Source organism: Ambystoma mexicanum, chromosome 1p (genome assembly GCF_040938575.1).
Source record: "Ambystoma mexicanum isolate Mex_15411 chromosome 1p, UKY_AmexF1_1, whole genome shotgun sequence".
Taxonomy (NCBI): domain Eukaryota; kingdom Metazoa; phylum Chordata; class Amphibia; order Caudata; family Ambystomatidae; genus Ambystoma; species Ambystoma mexicanum.
In genome coordinates this window covers 285,795,682-285,818,412 of record NC_090921.1, presented here as the reverse complement: position 1 = coordinate 285,818,412, position 22,731 = coordinate 285,795,682, and positions in this window count along the sequence as shown.

Here is a 22,731-nt window from a genome sequence, read left to right as displayed (position 1 = left end):
AGGTCTACCCCGGCCACCAGCATTCTTCCCAAAGCAATCTCTCACCAGGCGGTCTACCTGAAGGTCTTACCCGGCCACCAGCATTCACCCCTCAGCAATCTCTCACCAGGCAGTCTACCAGAAGGTCTACCCCGGCCACCAGCATTCTTCCCAAAGCAATCTCTCACCAGGCGGTCTACCAGAGGGTCTTACCCAGCCATCAGCATTCTTCCCTCAGCAATCTCTCACCAGGCAGTCTACCAGAAGTTCTAACCCATGGCCACCAGCATTCTTCCCTCAGCAATCTCTCACCAGGTGGTCTACCAGAAGATCTAACTCGGCCACCAGCATTTTTCCCAAAGCAATCTCTCACCAGGCCATCTACCAGACGTTCTAACCCGGGGCCACCAGCATTCTTCCCTCAGCAATCCCTCACCAGGCGGTCTACCAGAAGTTCTAACCCGGGGCCACCAGCATTCTTCCCAAAGCAATCTCTCACCAGGCGGTCTACCAGAAGGTCTAACCCGGCCACCAGCATTCTTCCCTCAGCTATCTCTCACCAGACGGTTTACCAGAAGGTCTAACCCAGCCACAAGCATTCTTCCCAAAGCAATCTCTCACCAGGTGGTCTACCAGAAGTTCTAACCCGGCCACTAGCATTCTTCCCTCAGCAATCTCTCACCAGGCGGTCTCCCAGAAGGTCTAACCCGGCCACCAGCATTATCCCCTCAGCAATGTCTCACCAGGTGGTCTACCAGAAGGTCACCAATATTCTTCCCTCAGCAATCTCTCACCAGGCAGTCTACCAGAAGGTCTAACCCGGCCACCAGCATTCTTCCCTCAGCAATCTCTCACCAGGCGGTCTACCAGAAGGTCTAACCCGGCAACCAGCATTCTTCCCTCAGCAATCTCTCGCCAGGCTGTCTACCAGAAGGTCACAGCATTCTTCCCTCAGCAATCTCTCACCAGGCAGTCTACCAGAATGTCTAACCGGACCACAAGCATTCTTCCCAAAGCAATCTCTCACCAGGCGGTTTACCAGAAGGTCTAACCGGACCACAAGCATTCTTCCCAAAGCAATCTCTCACCAGGCGGTCTACCAGAAGGTCACCGGCATTCTTCGATCAGCAATCTCTCACCAGGCGGTCTACCAGAAGGTCTAACCCAGCCACCAACATTCTTCCCAAAGCAATCTCTCACCAGGTGGTCTACCAGAAGGTCACCAGCATTCTTCCCTCAGCAATCTCTCACCACGCTGTCTACCAGAAGGTCTAACCCAGCCACCAGCATTCTTTCCTCAGTAATCTCGCACCAGGCGGTCTACCCAAGGTCTAACCCGGCCACCAGCATTCTTCCCAAAGCAATCTCTCACCAGGCGTTCTACCAGACGTTTTAACCCGGCCACCAGCATTCTTCCCTCAGCAATCCCTCACCAGGTTGTCTACCAGAAGGTCACCAGCATTATTCCCTCAGCAATCTCTCACCAGGCGGTCTACCAGAAGGTCTAACCCAACCACCAGCATTCTTCCCTCAGCAATCTCTCAGCAGGCGGTCTACCAGAAGTTCTGACCCGGCCACCAGCATTCTTCCCTCAGCAATTTCTTGGAGGCTCAAATGCCCATGTAACATGAATGCAACTGCTCTGGCAGTTTTTGGTGGATTTGCAGAGGGGGGAATTGTCCTTCCAATCCAGCATAATATCTCCCCTTCCACTGATAGTTCCTCCTGAACTTGCCTGTAAAGATCCAGATCAGGCACCGTGGCTTAGCTGGTAGGCATGGGCGGGCCTTCAGCTAAGGCCATGGTGCCTGATCTGGATGGCCCGCTCATGCCTACCAGCTCATTAACCCTGGCCATAATGGGATTGTTTTGTTCAGCTGTGACCGCATGTTCTTGGCAGTAGCGGAGGCAGCTTTTGGTGTCGGCGGGGGGGGGACGGGTGGGCGGTGGATAATACAGCACCAGTGAGAGGCTGGGGTGTGCACTGGGCACAAAAGGGAAAACGGGGACGGGGGATCTGTTTTCATATGTCAGACCCTGCACTGCTTTTGGAACTCTATCATTTCTCTTGAACAACATTGTACTCCACTGTCCATCACTAGGTACTCGGGGCACCCCTCTCTCCAAGGTTTTGCTTGCAGGAGCACAATTGCCATAGGTGTTGAAATGCTGTCCACAAACTCCACCTCTGACCACTTGCTAAAATAATCTATAAGAGCAATGGCAAATTGTTTCCCCATAGTAAGGCAATGCATGGGACCTATGAAGGCCAGGCACTGTTCGTCCCGAACGGCGCAGGGAATCTGGATGGGAATAATCTGCAGGGGCCTAAAGGTTAGGATGCGGCAGATCATTCCCATCCACAATCTCTCACCAGGCGGTCTACCAGAAACTCTAACCCGGCCACCACCATTCTTCCCTCAGCAATCTCTCACCAGGCGGTCTACTAGAAGCTCTAACCCGGCCACCAGTGTTCTTCCCTCGGCCATCTCTCACCAGGCTGTCTACCAGTAGGTCTAACGCGACCACCAGCATTCTTCCCAAAGCAATCGCTCACCAGGCGGTCTACCAGAAGGTCTAACCCGGCCACCAGCATTCTTCCCTCGGCAATCTCTCAGGCTGTCTACCAGAAGGTCACCAGCATTCTTCCCTCAGCAATCTCTCACCAGGCAGTCTACCAGAAAGTCTACCCCGGCCACCAGCATTCTTCCAAAAGCAATCTCTCACCAGGCGGTCTCCCAGAAGGTCTTACCCAGCCACCAGCATTCTTCCCTCAGCAATCTCTCACCAGGCGGTCTACCAGAAGTTCTAACCCAGGGCCACCAGCATTCTTCCCTCAGCAATCTCTCACAAGGTGGTCTACCAGAAGATCTAACTCAGCCACCAGCATTCTTCCCAAAGCAATCTCTCACCAGGCGGTCTACCGGAAGTTCTAACCCGTGGCCACCAGCATTCTTCCCTCAGCAATCTCTCACCAGGCGGTCTAGCAGAAGTTCTAACCCGGGGCCACCAGCATTCTTCCCTCAGCAATCTCTCACCAGGTGTTCTACCAGAGGATCTAACCTGGCCAACAGCATTCTTCCCTCAGCAATCTCTCACCAGGCGGTCTACCAGAAGTTCTAACCCGGGGCCACTTGCATTCTTCCGTCAGCAATCTCTCACCAGGCAGTATACCAGAAGGTCACCAGCATTCTTCCCTCAGCAATCTCTCACCAGGCGGTCTACCAGAAGGTCACCAGCATTCTTCCCTAAAAAATCTCTCACCAGGCGGTCTACCAGAAGGTCTAACCCGGCCAACAGTATTCTCCCCGCAGCAATCTCTCACCAGGTGGTCTACCAGAAGGTCACCAGTATTCTTCCCTCAGCAATCTCTCACCAGGCAGTCCACCAAAAGGTCTAACCCAGCCACCAGCATTCTTCCCTCAGCAATCTCTCACCAGGCGGTCTACCAGAAGGTCTAACCCAGCCACCAGCATTCTTCCCTCAGCAATCTCTCACCAGGCTGTTTACCAGAAAGTCTAACCCGGCAACAAGCATTCTTCCCAAAGCAATCTCTCACCAGGCGGTCTACCAGAAGTTCTAACCCGGCCACCAGCATTCTTCCCTCAGCAATCTCTCACAAGGCGGTCTCCCAGAAGGTCTAACCTGGCCACCAGTATTCTCCCCTCAGCAATCTCTCACCAGGTCGTCTATCAGAAGGTCACCAGTATTCTTCCCTCAGCAATCTCTCACCAGGCAGTCCACCAGAAAGTCTAACCCAGCCACCAGCATTCTTCCCTCAGCAATCTCTCACCAGGCGGTCTACCAGAAGGTCTAACCTGGCCACCAGCATTCTTCCCTCAGCAATCTCTCACCAGGCTGTTTACCAGAAGGTCTAACCCAGTCACAAGCATTCTTCCCAAAGCATTCTCTCACCAGGCGGTCTACCAGAAGTTCTAACCCGGGGCCACTAGCATTCTTCCCTCAGCAATGTCTCACCAGACGGTCTATCAGGAGTTCTAACCCGGGGCCACCAGCATTCTTCCCAAAGCAATTGCTCACCAGGTGGTCTACCAGAACGTCTAACTCGGCCACCAGCATTCTTCGCTCAGCAATCTCTCACCAGGCGGTCTACCAGATGTTCTAACCCGGGGCCACCAGCATTCTTCCCCCAGCAATCTCTCACCAGGTGTTCTACCAGAAGATCTAACCTGGCCCCCAGCATTCTTCCCTCAGCAATCTCTCACCAGGCGGTCTACCAGAAGTTCTAACCCGGAGCCACTTGCATTCTTCCGTCAGCAATCTCTCACCAGGCAGTATACCAGAAGGTCACCAGCATTCTTCCCTCAGCAATCTCTCACCAGGCTGTCCACCAAAAGGTCACCAGCATTCTTCCCTATAAAATCTCTCACCAGGCGGTCTACCAGAAGGTCTAACCCGGCCACCAGTATTCTCCCCTCATCAATCTCTCACCAGGTGGTCTACCAGAAGGTCACCAGTATTCTTCCCTCAGCAATCTCTCACCAGGCAGTCCACCAGAAGGTCTAACCCAGCCACCAGCATTCTTCCCTCAGCAATCTCTCACCAGGCGGTCTACCAGAAGGTCTAACCCGGCCACCAGCATTCTTCCCTCAGCAATCTCTCACCAGGCTGTTTATCAGAAGGTCTAACCCAGCCACCAGCATTCTTCCCTCAGCAGTCTCTCACCAGGCGGTCTCCCAGAAGGTCTAACCCGGCCTCCAGCATTCTCCCCTCAGCAATGTCTCACCAGATGGTCTACCAGAAGGTCACCAGCATTCTTCCCTCAGCAATCTCTCACCAGGCAGTCTGCCCGAAGTTCTAACCCAGCCACCAGCATTATTCCCTCAGCAATCTCTCACCAGGCGGTCTACCAGAAGGTCTAACCTGGCCACCAGCATTCTTCCCTCAGCAATCTCTCACCAGGCTGTTTACCAGAAGGTCTAACCCAGTCACAAGCATTCTTCCCAAAGCATTCTCTCACCAGGCGGTCTACCAGAAGTTCTAACCCGGGGCCACTAGCATTCTTCCCTCAGCAATGTCTCACCAGACGGTCTATCAGGAGTTCTAACCCGGGGCCACCAGCATTCTTCCCAAAGCAATTGCTCACCAGGTGGTCTACCAGAACGTCTAACTCGGCCACCAGCATTCTTCGCTCAGCAATCTCTCACCAGGCGGTCTACCAGATGTTCTAACCCGGGGCCACCAGCATTCTTCCCCCAGCAATCTCTCACCAGGTGTTCTACCAGAAGATCTAACCTGGCCCCCAGCATTCTTCCCTCAGCAATCTCTCACCAGGCGGTCTACCAGAAGTTCTAACCCGGAGCCACTTGCATTCTTCCGTCAGCAATCTCTCACCAGGCAGTATACCAGAAGGTCACCAGCATTCTTCCCTCAGCAATCTCTCACCAGGCTGTCCACCAAAAGGTCACCAGCATTCTTCCCTATAAAATCTCTCACCAGGCGGTCTACCAGAAGGTCTAACCCGGCCACCAGTATTCTCCCCTCATCAATCTCTCACCAGGTGGTCTACCAGAAGGTCACCAGTATTCTTCCCTCAGCAATCTCTCACCAGGCAGTCCACCAGAAGGTCTAACCCAGCCACCAGCATTCTTCCCTCAGCAATCTCTCACCAGGCGGTCTACCAGAAGGTCTAACCCGGCCACCAGCATTCTTCCCTCAGCAATCTCTCACCAGGCTGTTTATCAGAAGGTCTAACCCAGCCACCAGCATTCTTCCCTCAGCAGTCTCTCACCAGGCGGTCTCCCAGAAGGTCTAACCCGGCCTCCAGCATTCTCCCCTCAGCAATGTCTCACCAGATGGTCTACCAGAAGGTCACCAGCATTCTTCCCTCAGCAATCTCTCACCAGGCAGTCTGCCCGAAGTTCTAACCCAGCCACCAGCATTATTCCCTCAGCAATCTCTCACCAGGCGGACTACCAGATGGTCTAACCCAGCCACCAGTATTCTTCCCATTCACAATCTCTCACCAGGCCGTCTACCAGAAGGTCTAACCTAGTCACCAGCATTCTTCCCTCAGCAATCTCTCACCAGGCTGTTTACCAGAAGGTCTAACCAGGCCACAAGCATTCTTCCCAAAGCATTCTCTCACCAGGCGGTCTACCAGAAGTTCTAACCCGGGGCCACCAGCATTCTTCCCTCAGCAATCTCTCCCCAGACGGTCTATCAGGAGTTCTAACCCGGGGCCACCAGCATTCTTCCCAAAGCAATTGCTCACCAGGTGGTCTACCAGAACGTCTAACTCGGCCACCAGCATTCTTCCCTCAGCAATCTCTCACCAGGCGGTCTACCAGATGTTCTAACCCGGGGCCACCAGCATTCTTCCCCCAGCAATCTCTCACCAGGTGTTCTACCAGAAGGTCTAACCTGGCCCCCAGCATTCTTCCCTCAGCAATCTCTCACCAGGCGGTCTACCAGAAGTTCAAACCCGGGGCCACTTGCATTCTTCCGTCAGCAATCTCTCATCAGGCAGTATACCAGAAGGTCACCAGCATTCTTCCCTCAGCAATCTCTCACCAGGCGGTCCACCAAAAGGTCACCAGCATTCTTCCCTATAAAATCTCTCACCAGGCGGTCTACCAGAAGGTCTAACCCGGCCACCAGTATTCTCCCCTCAGCAATCTCTCACCAGGTGGTCTACCAGAAGGTCACCAGTATTCTTCCCTCAGCAATCTCTCACCAGGCAGTCCACCAGAAGGTCTAACCCAGCCACCAGCATTCTTCCCTCAGCAATCTCTCACCAGGCGGTCTACCAGAAGGTCTAACCCGGCCACCAGCATTCTTCCCTCAGCAATCTCTCACCAGGCTGTTTACCAGAAGGTCTAACCCGGCCACAAGCATTCTTCCCAAAGCAATCTCTCACCAGGCAGTCTACCAGAAGTTCTAACCCAGCCACCAGCATTCTTCCCTCAGCAGTCTCTCACAAGGCGGTCTCCCAGAAGGTCTAACCCGGCCACCAGCATTCTCCCCTCAGCAATGTCTCACCAGATGGTCTACCAGAAGGTCACCAACATTCTTCCCTCAGCAATCTCTCACCAGGAGGTCTACCAGAAGGTCTAACACGGCCACCAGCATTATTCCCTCAGCAATCTCTTACCGGGCAGTCTACCAGAAGGTCTAACCCGGCCACCAGCATTCTTCCCTCAGCAATCTCTCACCAGGCGGTCTACCCGAAGTTCTAACCCAGCCACCAGCATTATTCCCTCAGCAATCTCTCACCAGGCGGACTACCAGACGGTCTAACCCAGCCACCAGTATTCTTCCCATTCACAATCTTTCACCAGGTGGCCTACCAGAGTGTCTAACCCAGCCACCATCATTATTCCCTCAGCAATCTCTCACCAGGCGGTCTACCAGAAGATCTAACCTGGCCACCAGTATTCTTCCCTCAGCAATCTCTCACCAGGCAGTCCACCAGAAGGTCTAACCCGGCCACCAGTATTCTTCCCATCCACAATCTCTCACCAGGCGGTCTACCAGAAGGTCTAACCCGACCACCAGCATTCTTCCCTCAGCATTCTCTCACCAGACGGTCTACCAGAAGGTCTAACCTGGCCACCAGCATTCTTCCCTCAGCAATCTCTCACCAGGCGGTCTACCAGAAGTTCTAACCCGGGGCCACTTGCATTCTTCCGTCAGCAATCTCTCACCAGGCAGTAAACCAGAAGGTCACCAGCATTCTTCCCTCAGTAATCTCTCATCAGGCGGTCTACCAGAAGGTCACCAGCATTCTTCCCTATACAATCTCTCACCAAGCTGTCTACCAGATGGTCGAACCTGGCCACCAGTATTCTCCCCTCAGCAATCTCTCACCAGGTGGTCTACCAGAAGGTCACCAGTATTCTTCCCTCAGCAATCTATCACCAGGCAGTCCACCAGAAGGTCTAACCCAGCCACCAGCATTCTTCCCTCAGCAATCTCTCACCAGGCGGTCTACCAGAAGGTCTAACCCGGCCACCAGCATTCTTCCCTCAGCAATCTCTCACCAGGCGGTCTACCAGAAGCTCTAACCTGACCACCAGCATTCTTCCCTCAGCAATCTCGCACCAGGTTGTCTACCAGTAGGTCTAACCCGGCCACCAGCATTCTTCCCAAAGCAATCTCTCACCAGGCAGTCTACCAGAAGGTCTAACCTGGCCACCAGCATTCTTCCCTCAGCAATCTCTCATCAGGCGGTCTACCAGAAGGTCATCAGCATTCTTCCCTCAGCAATCTCTCACCAGGCAGTCTACCAGAAGGTCTACCCCGGCCACCAGCATTCTTCCCAAAGCAATCTCTCACCAGGCGGTCTACCTGAAGGTCTTACCCGGCCACCAGCATTCACCCCTCAGCAATCTCTCACCAGGAAGTCTACCAGAAGGTCTACCCCGGCCACCAGCATTCTTCCCAAAGCAATCTCTCACCAGGCGGTCTACCAGAGGGTCTTACCCAGCCATCAGCATTCTTCACTCAGCAATCTCTCACCAGGCGGTCTACCAGAAGCTCTAACCTGACCACCAGCATTCTTCCCTCAGCAATCTCGCACCAGGTTGTCTACCAGTAGGTCTAACCCGGCCACCAGCATTCTTCCCAAAGCAATCTCTCACCAGGCGGTCTACCAGAAGGTCTAACCTGCCCACCAGCATTCTTCCCTCAGCAATCTCTCATCAGGCGGTCTACCAGAAGGTCATCAGCATTCTTCCCTCAGCTATCTCTCACCAGGCAGTCTACCAGAAGGTCTACCCCGGCCACCAGCATTCTTCCCTCAGCAGTCTCTCACCAGGCGGTCTACCTGAAGGTCTTACCCGGCCACCAGCATTCACCCCTCAGCAATCTCTCACCAGGCAGTCTACCAGAAGGTCTACCCCGGCCACCAGCATTCTTCCCAAAGCAATCTCTCACCAGGCGGTCTACCAGAGGGTCTTACCCAGCTATCAGCATTCTTCCCTCAGCAATCTCTCACCAGGCGGTCTACCAGAAGTTCTAACCCATGGCCACCAGCATTCTTCCCTCAGCAATCTCTCACCAGGTGGTCTACCAGAAGATCTAACTCGGCCACCAGCATTTTTCCCAAAGCAATCTCTCACCAGGCCATCTACCAGACGTTCTAACCCGGGGCCACCAGCATTCTTCCCTCAGCAATCTCTCACCAGGCGGTCTACCAGAAGTTCTAACCCGGGGCCACCAGCATTCTTCCCAAAGCAATCTCTCACCAGGCGGTCTACCAGAAGGTCTAACCCGGCCACCAGCATTCTTCCCTCAGCTATCTCTCACCAGACGGTTTACCAGAAGGTCTAACCCAGCCACAAGCATTCTTCCCAAAGCAATCTCTCCCCAGGTGGTCTACCAGAAGTTCTAACCCGGCCACTAGCATTCTTCCCTCAGCAATCTCTCACCAGGCGGTCTCCCAGAAGGTCTAACCCGGCCACCAGCATTATCCCCTCAGCAATGTCTCACCAGGTGGTCTACCAGAAGGTCACCAATATTCTTCCCTCAGCAATCTCTCACCAGGCAGTCTACCAGAAGGTCTAACCCGGCCACCAGCATTCTTCCCAAGGCAATCTCTCACCAGGCGGTCTACCAGAAGGTCTAACCCGGCAACCAGCATTCTTCCCTCAGCAATCTCTCACCAGGCTGTCTACCAGAAGGTAAAGCATTTTTCCCTCAGCAATCTCTCACCAGGCAGTCTACCAAAAGGTCACCAGCATTCTTCCCTATAAAATCTCTCACCAGGCGGTCTACCAGAAGGTTTAACCCGGCCACCAGTATTCTCCCCTCAGCAATCTCTCACCAGGTGGTCTACCAGAAGGTCACCAGTATTCTTCCCTCAGCAATCTCTCACCAGGCAGTCCACCAGAAGGTCTAACCCAGCCACCAGCATTCTTCCCTCAGCAATCTCTCACCAGGCGGTCTACCAGAAGGTCTAACCCGGCCACCAGTATTCTTCCCTCAGCAATCTCTCACCAGGCTGTTTACCAGAAGGTCTAACCCGGCCACAAGCATTCTTCACAAAGCAATCTCTCACCAGGCAGTCTACCAGAAGTTCTAACCCAGCCACCAGCATTCTTCCCTCAGCAGTCTCTCACAAGGCGGTCTCCCAGAAGGTCTAACCCGGCCACCAGCATTCTCCCCTCAGCAATGTCTCACCAGATGGTCTACCAGAAGGTCACCAACATTCTTCCCTCAGCAATCTCTCACCAGGAGGTCTACCAGAAGGTCTAACACGGCCACCAGCATTATTCCCTCAGCAATCTCTCACCGGGCAGTCTACCAGAAGGTCTAACCCGGCCACCAGCATTCTTCCCTCAGCAATCTCTCACCAGGCGGTCTACCCGAAGTTCTAACCCAGCCACCAGCATTATTCCCTCAGCAATCTCTCACCAGGCGGACTACCAGATGGTCTAACCCAGCCACCAGTATTCTTCCCATTCACAATCTCTCACCAGGCCATCTACCAGAAGGTCTAACCTGGTCACCAGCATTATTCCCTCAGCAATCTCTCACCAGGCGGTCTACTAGAAGGTCTAACCCGACCACCAACATTCTTCCCTCAGCAATCTCTCACCAGGCGGTCTACCAGAGTGTCTAACCCAGCCACCATCATTATTCCCTCAGCAATCTCTCACCAGGCGGTCTACCAGAAGATCTAACCTGGCCACCAGCATTCTTCCCTCAGCAATCTCTCAACAAGTGGTCTACCAGAAGGTCTAACCCAGCCACCAGCATTCTCCCCTCAGCAATCTCTCACCAGGCAGTCTACCAGAAGGTCACAAGCATTCTTCCATCAGCAATCTCTCACCAGGCAGTCTACCAGAGCATTTAATCCAGCCACCAGCATTCTTCCCTCAGCAATCTCTCACCAGGCGGTCTACCAGAAGGTCTACCCCGGCCACCAGCATTCTTCCCTCAGCAGTCTCTCACCTGGCAGTCTACCAGAAGGACTTACCCGGCCACCAGCATTCTTCCTTCAGCAATCTCTCACCAGGCAGTCTACCCGAAGGTCTAACCCGGCCACCAGTATTCTTCCCATCCACAATCTCTCACCAGGCGGTCTACCAGAAGGTCTAACCCGACCACCAGCATTCTTCCCTCAGCATTCTCTCACCAGGCGGTCTACCAGAAGGTCTAACCTGGCCACCAGCATTCTTCCCTCAGCAATCTCTCACCAGGCGGTCTACCAGAAGTTCTAACCCGGGGCCACTTGCATTCTTCCGTCAGCAATCTCTCACCAGGCAGTAAACCAGAAGGTCACCAGCATTCTTCCCTCAGTAATCTCTCACCAGGCAGTCTACCAGAAGGTCACAAGCATTCTTCCATCAGCAATCTCTCACCAGGCAGTCTACCAGAACGTTTAATCCAGCCACCAGCATTCTTCCCTCAGCAATCCCTCACCAGGCGGTCTACCAGAAGGTCTACCCCGGCCACCAGCATTCTTCCCATCCACAATCTCTCACCAGGCGGTCTACCAGAAGGTCTAACCCGGGGCCACCAGCATTCTCCCCTCAGCAATCTCTCACCAGGCAGTCTACCAGAAGGTCACAAGCATTCTTCCATCAGCAATCTCTCACCAGGCAGTCTACCAGAACGTTTAATCCAGCCACCAGCATTCTTCCCTCAGCAATCTCTCACCAGGCGGTCTACCAGAAGGTCTAACCCAGCCACCAGCATTCTCCCCTCAGCAATCTCTCACCAGGCAGTCTACCAGAAGGTCACAAGCATTCTTCCATCAGCAATCTCTCACCAGGCAGTCTACCAGAACGTTTAATCCAGCCACCAGCATTCTTCCCTCAGCAATCTCTCACCAGGCGGTCTACCAGAAGGTCTACCCCGGCCACCAGCATTCTTCCCATCCACAATCTCTCACCAGGCGGTCTACCAGAAGGTCTAACCCGGGGCCACCAGCATTCTTCAATCAGCAATCTCTCACCAGACGGTCTATCAGGAGTTCTAACCCGGGGCCACCAGCATTCTTCCCAAAGCAATCGCTCAACAGGTGGTCTACCAGAACGTCTAACTCGGCCACCAGCATTCTTCCCTCAGCAATCTCTCACCAGGCGGTCTACCAGATGTTCTAACCCAGGGCCACCAGCATTCTTCCCCCAGCAATCTCTCACCAGGTGTTCTACCAGAAGATCTAACCTGGCCCCCAGCATTCTTCCCTCAGCAATCTCTCACCAGGCGGTCTACCATAAGTTCTAACCCGGGGCCACTTGCATTCTTCCGTCAGCAATCTCTCATCAGGCAGTATACCAGAAGGGCACCAGCATTCTTCCCTCAGCAATCTCTCACCAGGCGGTCCACCAAAAGGTCACCAGCATTCTTCCCTATAAAATCTCTCACCAGGCGGTCTACCAGAAGGTCTAACCCGGCCACCAGTATTCTCCCCTCAGCAATCTCTCACCAGGCAGTCCACCAGAAGGTCTAACCCAGCCACCAGCATTCTTCCCTCAGCAATCTCTCATCAGGCAGTCCACCAGAAGGTCTAACCCAGCCACCAGCATTCTTCCCTCAGCAATCTCTCACTAGGCGGTCTACCAGAAGGTCTAACCCGGCCACCAGTATTCTTCCCTCAGCAATCTCTCACCAGGCTGTTTATCAGAAGGTCTAACCCGGCCACAAGCATTCTTCCCAAAGCAATCTCTCACCAGGCAGTCTACCAGAAGTTCTAACCCAGCCACCAGCATTCTTCTCTCAGCAGTCTCTCACAAGGCGGTCTCCCAGAAGGTCTAACCCGGCCACCAGCATTCTCCCCTTAGCAACGTCTCACCAGATGGTCTACCAGAAGGTCACCAACATTCTTCCCTCAGCAATCTCTCACCAGGAGGTCTACCAGAAGGTCTAACACGGCCACCAGCATTATTCCCTCAGCAATCTCTCACCGGGCAGTCTACCAGAAGGTCTAACCCGGCCACCAGCATTCTTCCCTCAGCAATCTCTCACCAGGCGGTCTACCCGAAGTTCTAACCCAGCCACCAGCATTATTCCCTCAGCAATCTCTCACCAGGCGGACTACCAGATGGTCTAACCCAGCCACCAGTATTCTTCCCATTCACAATCTCTCACCAGGCCATCTACCAGAAGGTCTAACCTGGTCACCAGCATTATTCCCTCAGCAATCTCTCACAGGCGGTCTACTAGAAGGTCTAACCCGACCACCAACATTCTTCCCTCAGCAATCTCTCACCAGGCGGTCTACCAGAGTGTCTAACCCAGCCACCATCATTATTCCCTCAGCAATCTCTCACCAGGCGGTCTACCAGAAGATCTAACCTGGCCACCAGCATTCTTCCCTCAGCAATCTCTCAACAAGTGGTCTACCAGAAGGTCTAACCCAGCCACCAGCATTCTCCCCTCAGCAATCTCTCACCAGGCAGTCTACCAGAAGGTCACAAGCATTCTTCCATCAGCAATCTCTCACCAGGCAGTCTACCAGAACGTTTAATCCAGCCACCAGCATTCTTCCCTCAGCAATCTCTCACCAGGCGGTCTACCAGAAGGTCTACCCCGGCCACCAGCATTCTTCTCTCAGCAGTCTCTCACCAGGCAGTCTACCAGAAGGACTTACCCGGCCACCAGCATTCTTCCTTCAGCAATCTCTCACCAGGCAGTCTACCAGAAGGTCTAACCCGGCCACCAGTATTCTTCCCATCCACAATCTCTCACCAGGCGGTCTACCAGAAGGTCTAACCCGACCACCAGCATTCTTCCCTCAGCATTCTCTCACCAGACGGTCTACCAGAAGGTCTAACCTGGCCACCAGCATTCTTCCCTCAGCAATCTCTCACCAGGCGGTCTACCAGAAGTTCTAACCCGGGGCCACTTGCATTCTTCCGTCAGCAATCTCTCACCAGGCAGTAAACCAGAAGGTCACCAGCATTCTTCCCTCAGTAATCTCTCATCAGGCGGTCTACCAGAAGGTCACCAGCATTCTTCCCTATACAATCTCTCACCAAGCTGTCTACCAGATGGTCGAACCTGGCCACCAGTATTCTCCCCTCAGCAATCTCTCACCAGGTGGTCTACCAGAAGGTCACCAGTATTCTTCCCTCAGCAATCTATCACCAGGCAGTCCACCAGAAGGTCTAACCCAGCCACCAGCATTCTTCCCTCAGCAATCTCTCACCAGGCGGTCTACCAGAAGGTCTAACCCGGCCACCAGCATTCTTCCCTCAGCAATCTCTCACCAGGCGGTCTACCAGAAGCTCTAACCTGACCACCAGCATTCTTCCCTCAGCAATCTCGCACCAGGTTGTCTACCAGTAGGTCTAACCCGGCCACCAGCATTCTTCCCAAAGCAATCTCTCACCAGGCAGTCTACCAGAAGGTCTAACCTGGCCACCAGCATTCTTCCCTCAGCAATCTCTCATCAGGCGGTCTACCAGAAGGTCATCAGCATTCTTCCCTCAGCAAGCTCTCACCAGGCAGTCTACCAGAAGGTCTACCCCGGCCACCAGCATTCTTCCCAAAGCAATCTCTCACCAGGCGGTCTACCTGAAGGTCTTACCCGGCCACCAGCATTCACCCCTCAGCAATCTCTCACCAGGAAGTCTACCAGAAGGTCTACCCCGGCCACCAGCATTCTTCCCAAAGCAATCTCTCACCAGGCGGTCTACCAGAGGGTCTTACCCAGCCATCAGCATTCTTCACTCAGCAATCTCTCACCAGGCGGTCTACCAGAAGCTCTAACCTGACCACCAGCATTCTTCCCTCAGCAATCTCGCACCAGGTTGTCTACCAGTAGGTCTAACCCGGCCACCAGCATTCTTCCCAAAGCAATCTCTCACCAGGCGGTCTACCAGAAGGTCTAACCTGGCCACCAGCATTCTTCCCTCAGCAATCTCTCATCAGGCGGTCTACCAGAAGGTCATCAGCATTCTTCCCTCACCTATCTCTCACCAGGCAGTCTACCAGAAGGTCTACCCCGGCCACCAGCATTCTTCCCTCAGCAGTCTCTCACCAGGCGGTCTACCTGAAGGTCTTACCCGGCCACCAGCATTCACCCCTCAGCAATCTCTCACCAGGCAGTCTACCAGAAGGTCTACCCCGGCCACCAGCATTCTTCCCAAAGCAATCTCTCACCAGGCGGTCTACCAGAGGGTCTTACCCAGCTATCAGCATTCTTCCCTCAGCAATCTCTCGCCAGGCGGTCTACCAGAAGTTCTAACCCATGGCCACCAGCATTCTTCCCTCAGCAATCTCTCACCAGGTGGTGTACCAGAAGATCTAACTCGGCCACCAGCATTTTTCCCAAAGCAATCTCTCACCAGGCCATCTACCAGACGTTCTAACCCGGGGCCACCAGCATTCTTCCCTCAGCAATCTCTCACCAGGCGGTCTACCAGAAGTTCTAACCCGGGGCCACCAGCATTCTTCCCAAAGCAATCTCTCACCAGGTGGTCTACCAGAAGGTCACCAGTATTCTTCCCTCAGCAATCTCTCACCAGGCAGTCCACCAGAAGGTCTAACCCAGCCACCAGCATTCTTCCCTCAGCAATCTCTCACCAGGCGGTCTACCAGAAGGTCTAACCCGGCCACCAGTATTCTTCCCTCAGCAATCTCTCACCAGGCTGTTTACCAGAAGGTCTAACCCGGCCACAAGCATTCTTCACAAAGCAATCTCTCACCAGGCAGTCTACCAGAAGTTCTAACCCAGCCACCAGCATTCTTCCCTCAGCAGTCTCTCACAAGGCGGTCTCCCAGAAGGTCTAACCCGGCCACCAGCATTCTCCCCTCAGCAATGTCTCACCAGATGGTCTACCAGAAGGTCACCAACATTCTTCCCTCAGCAATCTCTCACCAGGAGGTCTACCAGAAGGTCTAACACGGCCACCAGCATTATTCCCTCAGCAATCTCTCACCGGGCAGTCTACCAGAAGGTCTAACCCGGCCACCAGCATTCTTCCCTCAGCAATCTCTCACCAGGCGGTCTACCCGAAGTTCTAACCCAGCCACCAGCATTATTCCCTCAGCAATCTCTCACCAGGCGGACTACCAGATGGTCTTACCCAGCCACCAGTATTCTTCCCATTCACAATCTCTCACCAGGCCATCTACCAGAAGGTCTAACCTGGTCACCAGCATTATTCCCTCAGCAATCTCTCACCAGGCGGTCTACTAGAAGGTCTAACCCGACCACCAACATTCTTCCCTCAGCAATCTCTCACCAGGCGGTCTACCAGAGTGTCTAACCCAGCCACCATCATTATTCCCTCAGCAATCTCTCACCAGGCGGTCTACCAGAAGATCTAACCTGGCCACCAGCATTCTTCCCTCAGCAATCTCTCAACAAGTGGTCTACCAGAAGGTCTAACCCAGCCACCAGCATTCTCCCCTCAGCAATCTCTCACCAGGCAGTCTACCAGAAGGTCACAAGCATTCTTCCATCAGCAATCTCTCACCAGGCAGTCTACCAGAGCATTTAATCCAGCCACCAGCATTCTTCCCTCAGCAATCTCTCACCAGGCGGTCTACCAGAAGGTCTACCCCGGCCACCAGCATTCTTCCCTCAGCAGTCTCTCACCTGGCAGTCTACCAGAAGGACTTACCCGGCCACCAGCATTCTTCCTTCAGCAATCTCTCACCAGGCAGTCTACCCGAAGGTCTAACCCGGCCACCAGTATTCTTCCCATCCACAATCTCTCACCAGGCGGTCTACCAGAAGGTCTAACCCGACCACCAGCATTCTTCCCTCAGCATTCTCTCACCAGGCGGTCTACCAGAAGGTCTAACCTGGCCACCAGCATTCTTCCCTCAGCAATCTCTCACCAGGCGGTCTACCAGAAGTTCTAACCCGGGGCCACTTGCATTCTTCCGTCAGCAATCTCTCACCAGGCAGTAAACCAGAAGGTCACCAGCATTCTTCCCTCAGTAATCTCTCACCAGGCAGTCTACCAGAAGGTCACAAGCATTCTTCCATCAGCAATCTCTCACCAGGCAGTCTACCAGAACGTTTAATCCAGCCACCAGCATTCTTCCCTCAGCAATCCCTCACCAGGCGGTCTACCAGAAGGTCTACCCCGGCCACCAGCATTCTTCCCATCCACAATCTCTCACCAGGCGGTCTACCAGAAGGTCTAACCCGGGGCCACCAGCATTCTCCCCTCAGCAATCTCTCACCAGGCAGTCTACCAGAAGGTCACAAGCATTCTTCCATCAGCAATCTCTCACCAGGCAGTCTACCAGAACGTTTAATCCAGCCACCAGCATTCTTCCCTCAGCAATCTCTCACTAGGCGGTCTACCAGAAGGTCTAACCCAGCCACCAGCATTCTCCCCTCAGCAATCTCTCACCAGGCAGTCTACCAGAAGGTCACAAGCATTCTTCCATCAGCAATCTCTCACCAGGCAGTCTACCAGAACGTTTAATCCAGCCACCAGCATTCTTCCCTCAGCAATCTCTCACCAGGCGGTCTACCAGAAGGTCTACCCCGGCCACCAGCATTCTTCCCATCCACAATCTCTCACCAGGCGGTCTACCAGAAGGTCTAACCCGGGGCCACCAGCATTCTTCAATCAGCAATCTCTCACCAGACGGTCTATCAGGAGTTCTAACCCGGGGCCACCAGCATTCTTCCCAAAGCAATCGCTCAACAGGTGGTCTACCAGAACGTCTAACTCGGCCACCAGCATTCTTCCCTCAGCAATCTCTCACCAGGCGGTCTACCAGATGTTCTAACCCAGGGCCACCAGCATTTTTCCCCCAGCAATCTCTCACCAGGTGTTCTACCAGAAGATCTAACCTGGCCCCCAGCATTCTTCCCTCAGCAATCTCTCACCAGGCGGTCTACCATAAGTTCTAACCCGGGGCCACTTGCATTCTTCCGTCAGCAATCTCTCATCAGGCAGTATACCAGAAGGGCACCAGCATTCTTCCCTCAGCAATCTCTCACCAGGCGGTCCACCAAAAGGTCACCAGCATTCTTCCCTATAAAATCTCTCACCAGGCGGTCTACCAGAAGGTCTAACCCGGCCACCAGTATTCTCCCCTCAGCAATCTCTCACCAGGTGGTCTACCAGAAGGTCACCAGTATTCTTCCCTCAGCAATCTCTCACCAGGCAGTCCACCAGAAGGTCTAACCCAGCCACCAGCATTCTTCCCTCAGCAATCTCTCACTAGGCGGTCTACCAGAAGGTCTAACCCGGCCACCAGTATTCTTCCCTCAGCAATCTCTCACCAGGCTGTTTATCAGAAGGTCTAACCCGGCCACAAGCATTCTTCCCAAAGCAATCTCTCACCAGGCAGTCTACCAGAAGTTCTAACCCAGCCACCAGCCTTCTTCTCTCAGCAGTCTCTCACAAGGCGGTCTCCCAGAAGGTCTAACCCGGCCACCAGCATTCTCCCCTTAGCAACGTCTCACCAGATGGTCTACCAGAAGGTCACCAACATTCTTCCCTCAGCAATCTCTCACCAGGAGGTCTACCAGAAGGTCTAACACGGCCACCAGCATTATTCCCTCAGCAATCTCTCACCGGGCAGTCTACCAGAAGGTCTAACCCGGCCACCAGCATTCTTCCCTCAGCAATCTCTCACCAGGCGGTCTACCCGAAGTTCTAACCCAGCCACCAGCATTATTCCCTCAGCAATCTCTCACCAGGCGGACTACCAGATGGTCTAACCCAGCCACCAGTATTCTTCCCATTCACAATCTCTCACCAGGCCATCTACCAGAAGGTCTAACCTGGTCACCAGCATTATTCCCTCAGCAATCTCTCACCAGGCGGTCTACTAGAAGGTCTAACCCGACCACCAACATTCTTCCCTCAGCAATCTCTCACCAGGCGGTCTACCAGAGTGTCTAACCCAGCCACCATCATTATTCCCTCAGCAATCTCTCACCAGGCGGTCTACCAGAAGATCTAACCTGGCCACCAGCATTCTTCCCTCAGCAATCTCTCAACAAGTGGTCTACCAGAAGGTCTAACCCAGCCACCAGCATTCTCCCCTCAGCAATCTCTCACCAGGCAGTCTACCAGAAGGTCACAAGCATTCTTCCATCAGCAATCTCTCACCAGGCAGTCTACCAGAACGTTTAATCCAGCCACCAGCATTCTTCCCTCAGCAATCTCTCACCAGGCGGTCTACCAGAAGGTCTACCCCGGCCACCAGCATTCTTCCCTCAGCAGTCTCTCACCAGGCAGTCTACCAGAAGGACTTACCCGGCCACCAGCATTCTTCCTTCAGCAATCTCTCACCAGGCAGTCTACCAGAAGGTCTAACCCGGCCACCAGTATTCTTCCCATCCACAATCTCTCACCAGGCGGTCTACCAGAAGGTCTAACCCGACCACCAGCATTCTTCCATCAGCATTCTCTCACCAGACGGTCTACCAGAAGGTCTAACCTGGCCACCAGCATTCTTCCCTCAGCAATCTCTCACCAGGCGGTCTACCAGAAGTTCTAACCCGGGGCCACTTGCATTCTTCCGTCAGCAATCTCTCACCAGGCAGTAAACCAGAAGGTCACCAGCATTCTTCCCTCAGTAATCTCTCATCAGGCGGTCTACCAGAAGGTCACCAGCATTCTTCCCTATACAATCTCTCACCAAGCTGTCTACCAGATGGTCGAACCTGGCCACCAGTATTCTCCCCTCAGCAATCTCTCACCAGGTGGTCTACCAGAAGGTCACCAGTATTCTTCCCTCAGCAATCTATCACCAGGCAGTCCACCAGAAGGTCTAACCCAGCCACCAGCATTCTTCCCTCAGCAATCTCTCACCAGGCGGTCTACCAGAAGGTCTAACCCGGCCACCAGCATTCTTCCCTCAGCAATCTCTCACCAGGCGGTCTACCAGAAGCTCTAACCTGACCACCAGCATTCTTCCCTCAGCAATCTCGCACCAGGTTGTCTACCAGTAGGTCTAACCCGGCCACCAGCATTCTTCCCAAAGCAATCTCTCACCAGGCAGTCTACCAGAAGGTCTAACCTGGCCACCAGCATTCTTCCCTCAGCAATCTCTCATCAGGCGGTCTACCAGAAGGTCATCAGCATTCTTCCCTCAGCAATCTCTCACCAGGCAGTCTACCAGAAGGTCTACCCCGGCCACCAGCATTCTTCCCAAAGCAATCTCTCACCAGGCGGTCTACCTGAAGGTCTTACCCGGCCACCAGCATTCACCCCTCAGCAATCTCTCACCAGGAAGTCTACCAGAAGGTCTACCCCGGCCACCAGCATTCTTCCCAAAGCAATCTCTCACCAGGCGGTCTACCAGAAGGTCTAACCTGGCCACCAGCATTCTTCCCTCAGCAATCTCTCATCAGGCGGTCTACCAGAAGGTCATCAGCATTCTTCCCTCAGCAATCTCTCACCAGGCAGTCTACCAGAAGGTCTACCCCGGCCACCAGCATTCTTCCCAAAGCAATCTCTCACCAGGCGGTCTACCTGAAGGTCTTACCCGGCCACCAGCATTCACCCCTCAGCAATCTCTCACCAGGAAGTCTACCAGAAGGTCTACCCCGGCCACCAGCATTTTTCCCAAAGCAATCTCTCACCAGGCCATCTACCAGACGTTCTAACCCGGGGCCACCAGCATTCTTCCCTCAGCAATCTCTCACCAGGCGGTCTACCAGAAGTTCTAACCCGGGGCCACCAGCATTCTTCCCAAAGCAATCTCTCACCAGGCGGTCTACCAGAAGGTCTAACCCGGCCACCAGCATTCTTCCCTCAGCTATCTCTCACCAGACGGTTTACCAGAAGGTCTAACCCAGCCACAAGCATTCTTCCCAAAGCAATCTCTCCCCAGGTGGTCTACCAGAAGTTCTAACCCGGCCACTAGCATTCTTCCCTCAGCAATCTCTCACCAGGCGGTCTCCCAGAAGGTATAACCCGGCCACCAGCATTATCCCCTCAGCAATGTCTCACCAGGTGGTCTACCAGAAGGTCACCAGTATTCTTCCCTCAGCAATCTCTCACCAGGCAGTCCACCAGAAGGTCTAACCCAGCCACCAGCATTCTTCCCTCAGCAATCTCTCACTAGGCGGTCTACCAGAAGGTCTAACCCGGCCACCAGTATTCTTCCCTCAGCAATCTCTCACCAGGCTGTTTATCAGAAGGTCTAACCCGGCCCCAAGCATTCTTCCCAAAGCAATCTCTCACCAGGCAGTCTACCAGAAGTTCTAACCCAGCCACCAGCCTTCTTCTCTCAGCAGTCTCTCACAAGGCGGTCTCCCAGAAGGTCTAACCCGGCCACCAGCATTCTCCCCTTAGCAACGTCTCACCAGATGGTCTACCAGAAGGTCACCAACATTCTTCCCTCAGCAATCTCTCACCAGGAGGTCTACCAGAAGGTCTAACACGGCCACCAGCATTATTCCCTCAGCAATCTCTCACCGGGCAGTCTACCAGAAGGTCTAACCCGGCCACCAGCATTCTTCCCTCAGCAATCTCTCACCAGGCGGTCTACCCGAAGTTCTAACCCAGCCACCAGCATTATTCCCTCAGCAATCTCTCACCAGGCGGACTACCAGATGGTCTAACCCAGCCACCAGTATTCTTCCCATTCACAATCTCTCACCAGGCCATCTACCAGAAGGTCTAACCTGGTCACCAGCATTATTCCCTCAGCAATCTCTCACCAGGCGGTCTACTAGAAGGTCTAACCCGACCACCAACATTCTTCCCTCAGCAATCTCTCACCAGGCGGTCTACCAGAGTGTCTAACCCAGCCACCATCATTATTCCCTCAGCAATCTCTCACCAGGCGGTCTACCAGAAGATCTAACCTGGCCACCAGCATTCTTCCCTCAGCAATCTCTCAACAAGTGGTCTACCAGAAGGTCTAACCCAGCCACCAGCATTCTCCCCTCAGCAATCTCTCACCAGGCAGTCTACCAGAAGGTCACAAGCATTCTTCCATCAGCAATCTCTCACCAGGCAGTCTACCAGAACGTTTAATCCAGCCACCAGCATTCTTCCCTCAGCAATCTCTCACCAGGCGGTCTACCAGAAGGTCTACCCCGGCCACCAGCATTCTTCCCTCAGCAGTCTCTCACCAGGCAGTCTACCAGAAGGACTTACCCGGCCACCAGCATTCTTCCTTCAGCAATCTCTCACCAGGCAGTCTACCAGAAGGTCTAACCCGGCCACCAGTATTCTTCCCATCCACAATCTCTCACCAGGCGGTCTACCAGAAGGTCTAACCCGACCACCAGCATTCTTCCCTCAGCATTCTCTCACCAGACGGTCTACCAGAAGGTCTAACCTGGCCACCAGCATTCTTCCCTCAGCAATCTCTCACCAGGCGGTCTACCAGAAGTTCTAACCCGGGGCCACTTGCATTCTTCCGTCAGCAATCTCTCACCAGGCAGTAAACCAGAAGGTCACCAGCATTCTTCCCTCAGTAATCTCTCATCAGGCGGTCTACCAGAAGGTCACCAGCATTCTTCCCTATACAATCTCTCACCAAGCTGTCTACCAGATGGTCGAACCTGGCCACCAGTATTCTCCCCTCAGCAATCTCTCACCAGGTGGTCTACCAGAAGGTCACCAGTATTCTTCCCTCAGCAATCTATCACCAGGCAGTCCACCAGAAGGTCTAACCCAGCCACCAGCATTCTTCCCTCAGCAATCTCTCACCAGGCGGTCTACCAGAAGGTCTAACCCGGCCACCAGCATTCTTCCCTCAGCAATCTCTCACCAGGCGGTCTACCATAAGCTCTAACCTGACCACCAGCATTCTTCCCTCAGCAATCTCGCACCAGGTTGTCTACCAGTAGGTCTAACCCGGCCACCAGCATTCTTCCCAAAGCAATCTCTCACCAGG